Below are 6,231 nucleotides of genomic sequence, written 5' to 3' on the forward strand. Positions count from 1 at the left end.
TCGGGAGGCAGCAGGAAGATTAAAAGGGAAAAGGAACTTCGAAAGTTTGGTTTTGGCAATGTACATGAGCAAATTTAGTGAAATTGGTGCCATTTGAAAGCTGGGAGAATCTAGTTTTCAAGGTTGTCTTGCCGAAGAAGGATTGCAGGAGAAAAAGAACAGAAAGTGATGAAAATTCCAGAAGAGATAGAATCTCGGGTTAATCAGGGCCTGAGGTAAAGATTGGAAGCTCTAAGCCAAACTATAAGAAATTTTTTGTTGAAATTTTAAGGTAAAAAACTTACTCAATTCTAAACATGTTTATAGAAGGAAGTTTCTTCAAAAGAGATCTGGATTTTGATTTATGAATTTTTAAACTTGTAACAAAGAATCTATGCATAAGCAGACAACTGCTTGGGAAGAACAAGCAAGCAACTCATCGTGGAGATTATAGCGAGATTTTATGATGAGGATCTCGCTAATGAAGAAAATCTCGCTAATTTTGGATGAGGATCTCGCTCTAGAAGGGAATCTCGCTAGAAATTAGGCTTGAATCGCGCTAGAAAATGAGCTGAGTAATCGTGGCAAGGTGAGTTCGGCTGGTATCGCTTGATCTCGCTCTAGAGGATCTCTCTGGTATCAACTCTAGAGGATCTCGCTGATACTCCGCTCTAGGAGGAATTTCAACTGGTATCGCTCGAGAGGATTTGTTGGTATCCGCTCTAGAGGACTCGCTGATATCGCTCCTAGAGGATCTCGCTGACTACTCCTCATAGGGGAAACTCGCCAGTAAAGCTGTCTTGTTGATAAAGTTCTTGTAAATAAATTAATTAATTAAGGTATTTTACTAAGAATTCTAAGTAGTTTAATCGGTGAAATTATGTTTCTTTTAGGCCAGAGGAGCTAGGAGAGGCATATAACTTTAATAAGCCCAACGAGCTGTGAGTGACTATATGATGACTTACTGTTTAATGATATTAGAAACTATGATTCTTTGAAAATAATTCTCATGCTAAGAATTGTTAAATGATGTGCCCAAGCAACATTTTGAAACTGTTTCTCATGCTAAGTAAAAGCATATTTTCATGGAATTGACATGATTTAGATATTTATCTTCCAAGATACTATTAGTAGTTAAGTAACTCCATTTTTATGATGAACCAGTATGATGGATGAACTAGTAGATGATTTGAGCACTAAACCTTAGTGTTCAACTAGGTTTGATGACTAGTTATATGACGAATACTAAAAAGCAAGAGAAGGTATCCTTGCAACTAAATGTTTATGACTAGTTAATGACGGATACTAAAGACAAATGAGAAAGGTACCCTAAGGATACTGAATGGACATGAGAAGGTGTCCTAAGGGTACTGAGGAAAATGAAGAAAGTATCCTAGTCAAGTACTTAAGATATGACGGTACTTAGTTATAACACATGCATGTAGTAATATGACGTCGAGGGATGACACAGGTTCTCCCCGACTAAGGTTGCATTGAGGTACTTAGATCTAAATAGTTCACCTCTCAACTAAAGGATAAAGGTAGTCATGTTTCTTTCTAGGCTAGAAGGATAGTTTTGAATTGCTAATGCTTATGAATGTTTATCAAACGCATGATGTTACTAATGTATGAGTTTTCCAAGTATGTTTTCCATATCTAATGCATGCTAATAGTTTTACAAACTAGTTCAACATGATTTAAGCAACTTATTTTGAAAGTATGAAGCATGTTAGGCGTAAAAGCTAAGGTCGTATGAAGCTTGATGTACTATGCTTTAAATACCTAAGATGTCAGTTCATGCGTAGTAATTCCTAAATATACTGAAAGGATACTGAAGGTAGGTGGAAGGTATCTCTAAGGAATTTCTATGCTAATTTTTGAAAACTCATTCTTAAAATGCTTTTGAGAATTGAAATAGCTTGAGTGATCCGGATACCAAAGGTAAGGAAGGAATCTGAATAAATGTACCTAAGGTATTGACGGTACATAAAAAACTCCATAAGCACATAGACAGGTCTGAATGAGAGGCCGAGGTACGGGTCTCTTAGCCGATAAGAGACGTTGGGAGCTAGAGTGATGCATGCTCATTTTCAACTGAGGAATAATGATGTTAATGGTGGTTTTAAAGGTTTTATGTACATGTTTGCTTGCTATCCTCTAGTTTCAGTATTATGTTTTCAAGCTTTCAATTTATATTTTTATTAAGTCACTCTCTAGGCTTCTAGCTTACATTTTCGAATGTTTTTCTTTTTTCAGGTAGCGGTCAGTTCCCAAAGGACTATTCTGCTGCTGCTCTGCCACTCAAAGAAACAGGTTGAAGGAAGCGTAATTGAAGACATGTATTAGTTAGTACACATGTGTCTGTCTAGTGACTAGTACTCTTGATGGGGCTCACTAGGTTGTAATATCCATGTATAAACAATGCTGCGAAACCTTGTAATGTAAATGTGTTAGGTAATGAGTTAATATGTATGTATTCAGGGTTTGAGTATTATTTAGCAGGTAAGATAGACAATACATGCCAGTAAAAGGGTTGGTAACTGTTGCAGTCACCATTTCGTCCAGGTTAGGAGGGTAATCTGGTACGGGATGTGACATATTGTTTTTAAATTCAAAATTCAAAAACAATTATAAGTTAATTAGTTTAACCAATTATATAATTAAACTATATATTATATCTCATATAATATATAGCCTATAGTTTACACTCTCTCATTTAACCTATAGTATTAATATGAATCAAATTCATATTAATTTTAACCTATAGTTTTTTTTATATGAATCACATTCATATAATTAATATTTGAATCCTATTCAAGTATTTATGTCTCTCATAAAAGCTTTATATTATAATATATCACATACATTATATTAATTATATCACATACTATTAATTCCCTTTAATCAATTTCAACAATTCAAATTAGTCCAAAATTAATTTGATTCTCATTAATCCTTATTGAGCTAACAAGGGGACCTTATGGACCTATAGATTGAAGCTTCAATGATACGAGATTATTAATTAAACTCTTTAAGTAAATTAATCAACCTTTTCGGTCATTCCACTAAAGACTGACAGCTGCACTCTCTACACTATAGATATATTTCTGAGTTCATTGGATATAACCAATCAACAACTTGTTGATTCTTCACAAATTGCTCATAAGTACAGTTGGATCAAAATTACCGTTTTACCCATGTAATTACATCTAACTCCTTAAGTATCACAGATCCATCTAATGAACAATTAGTCATAGTCCAACTATAACTTAACCCCTATCGAGCCAGGAGAGGGTGTGGCACCACATTGTTCAAGACTTAGAATCAGCCCTTAAGGGAGAAATTTACCTATTTGCCCTAACAACGGGAAGGAGTGAATTCCTTCTTGTATAGTTGTGTTCCCAACTCTCCAATCAAACGAATCCCCAAAATGGTAGACATATTGAGTCGACAAACCTAGCCATTCTCACCCATAGATCAAAGAACTGTCTTCATAGGTAGAAGTTCACAACTCACTTAGGATTAAGGTCAAGTCACATATGGTCATCCTAGTGAAATGTAAGTTTCTTTTAGCAACGATGTTATAAAGAAAACTATTCATTTCATGGTCTAGTCTTATACAAACTTTTTGTATAGGATACCCCCGCTTGCATGTTTTCACAGAATGATCAAGATCAGATCTTTTGTAACACTTCACAACAATTGTAATAATTACAAAATGGGTTGTATCCATAGTGTCACCAGGATAAGGTACCCAACCTTATCCATTTACTACAGACCGTTTAGGTTATCACTTAAAAATGATCCACCTATGTGTCTCCACATACATGTTTAAGCTTCATATAATAACCTTGGATCTTAGTTTATTGGTTTTGGGATAATTTAACTAAATTTGAAATAAAATAACACTTATTTTATTAAATAAATAATAATTTGTACAGATAAAATTTACAAACTACAAGATCACGAGATCTAGGACATCAAGCCCAACAATCTTCGGCTTGTCCTAAAACTAATGGAGTGTACAAATATAAAGTAAAACTAGTATAGTACACAAACCAATAAACTAAGGCATACACTATGTGTCCAATACAATCTCCCACTTGCCCTAGACTAGATGAGGCATGTCCCGTAGATCCAGACTCTTCAGGTGACCCCCAAACACTTAGCTGAGAGAGTCTTTGTAAATGGATCAGCATAATTGTGCTCCAAAGTGATCTTCGCGACGATTACGTCCTCTCGATGCACAATCTCTCGAATGAGATGATACTTGTGCTCTATGTGCTTTCCACACTTGTGGCTTCTAGGCTCCTTGAAATTTTCCACATCACCACTATTATCACAATAAAGGGTGATGGGTTTTGACATGTCTAGAACAACTTCCAAATCAATCAAGAATTTTCTAAGCCATACAACCTTTTTGACAGCTTCACAAGCCGTTACATACTCTGCTTCCATGGTAGAATCAACAATGCAACCTTGCTTTGTGCTCCTCTAGACTAAATCTCCTCCATTAAGAGTGAACATTGATCCTTACGGGAATTTTCTAGAATCCCTCTCAGTCTGAAAATCAAAGTCAGTGTATCCAGTAAGAATCAAATTCTTAGACCCATACACAAGCATGTAGTCCCTCGTTCTCTGAAGATGCTTAAGGATGGTTTTAATGGTTGTTTATTGATCTAATCCTGGATTAAACTGATATCTACTAATTGTCAACATTACATAGCAAATGTCAGGTCAGGTACAACATTGCATACATCATGCTACCAATAGCTGATGCATACGAGATTTGTCTCATCTTCTCAATCTCTTGAGGTGTCTTAGGAAACTATTCCTTAGACAAGATTTCCATGCCTGAATGGTAATAAACCTCTCTTGAAATTTTGCATCAAATATTTAACAAGCATCTTGTCAATATATGATGCCTGAGACAAGACCAACTTTTTGTTCTTATGATCCCTGAAGATTTGGATCCCTAAAACAAACTGCACCTCTATCAAATCTTTTATTTGAAAATGGGTCGTTAACCACTGTTTAACATCAGTTAGTAGACCTACATCATTTCAAATGAGTAGGATATTGTTTACTTACAACACTAAGAAAGCTACTGAATTGTTGATGATTTTCTTATAAACACAAGGCTTATCAACATTCTAATCAAAGCCATAAAATTTGATCGCAATATCAAATCTTATATTACAAGATCAAGAAGCTTGTTTCAGTCCATAAATCGACCAATTAAGCTTGCAAACTTTTTGCTCTTGACCTTGGTAAATGAATTCCTCTGGTTGTTGCATATAGATGGTCTTCTCAAGATTACCATTTAGAAAAGCAGTCTTGACGTCATTTGTTAGATCTAATAGTCATAATATGTTGTAGTGGATAGGAGTATTTTGATAGACTTTAACATGAAAACAGGTGAGGAAGTTTCTTCATAATCAACTCCTTCATCCTAGGCATAACCCTTTGCCACCAATCTAACCTTAAAGGCCTACACCCATTTTCCTCTTGTAGATCCACTTGCAATCTGTAAGTTTAACCCTATCAGTTGATCTACAAAATCTCAGGCTTAATTGAAGTACATAGACTCTATTTCAAGATCCATGACTTTGACCCATTCATCTTTTTTCACATCCTTCTTTGCCTATTTATAAGACAATGGATCCTCAACGTCACCATATGATATGACAATCAGGGTTTCTATTAAACCTATACAACGAAAAGGTGGGTTCGCAACCCTCCAACTATGTCGAGGCTTCCTCAACGCTTGAGTGGATGTGATTGACGAGATAAGTCGACATCAACAATTCTTGTTGATGTACTAGGTTCTTCAACAACTTTTGTTTAAGTTTTAGTAGTTTCGTCGGAAAGCTTGTTTAACACTATTTTATTGCATGGCTTATGCTCCCTGATGTGGTCATCTTCTAAAAATGTAGCGTTTGTTGATGAAAACACTTTATTATCTTGAGGATCGTGGAAGTAACCACCTCTCGTTCTCTTGGGGTAACCTATAAATAGGCATAGTTTTGAATGAGATTTCTGATGGAATCAAATCCTGAGCGGAAGTGTTAGGATCGCCTTGCATTTGGTTTTTCCATTTTAAAAGAAATAAAAATAGCAAACTAAAACAAAAAGTAATAAAATTATACTTAGCATGCATTAAAAGGAGAATCAAAGGGATGAACAATTATTACCTTCGTAGATTCCCAAGCTTCTCGAAATTTCTCTTGTTCTGTACATGAACGTCTTCTC

Source organism: Benincasa hispida, unplaced genomic scaffold (assembly GCF_009727055.1).
Source record: "Benincasa hispida cultivar B227 unplaced genomic scaffold, ASM972705v1 Contig130, whole genome shotgun sequence".
Taxonomy (NCBI): domain Eukaryota; kingdom Viridiplantae; phylum Streptophyta; class Magnoliopsida; order Cucurbitales; family Cucurbitaceae; genus Benincasa; species Benincasa hispida.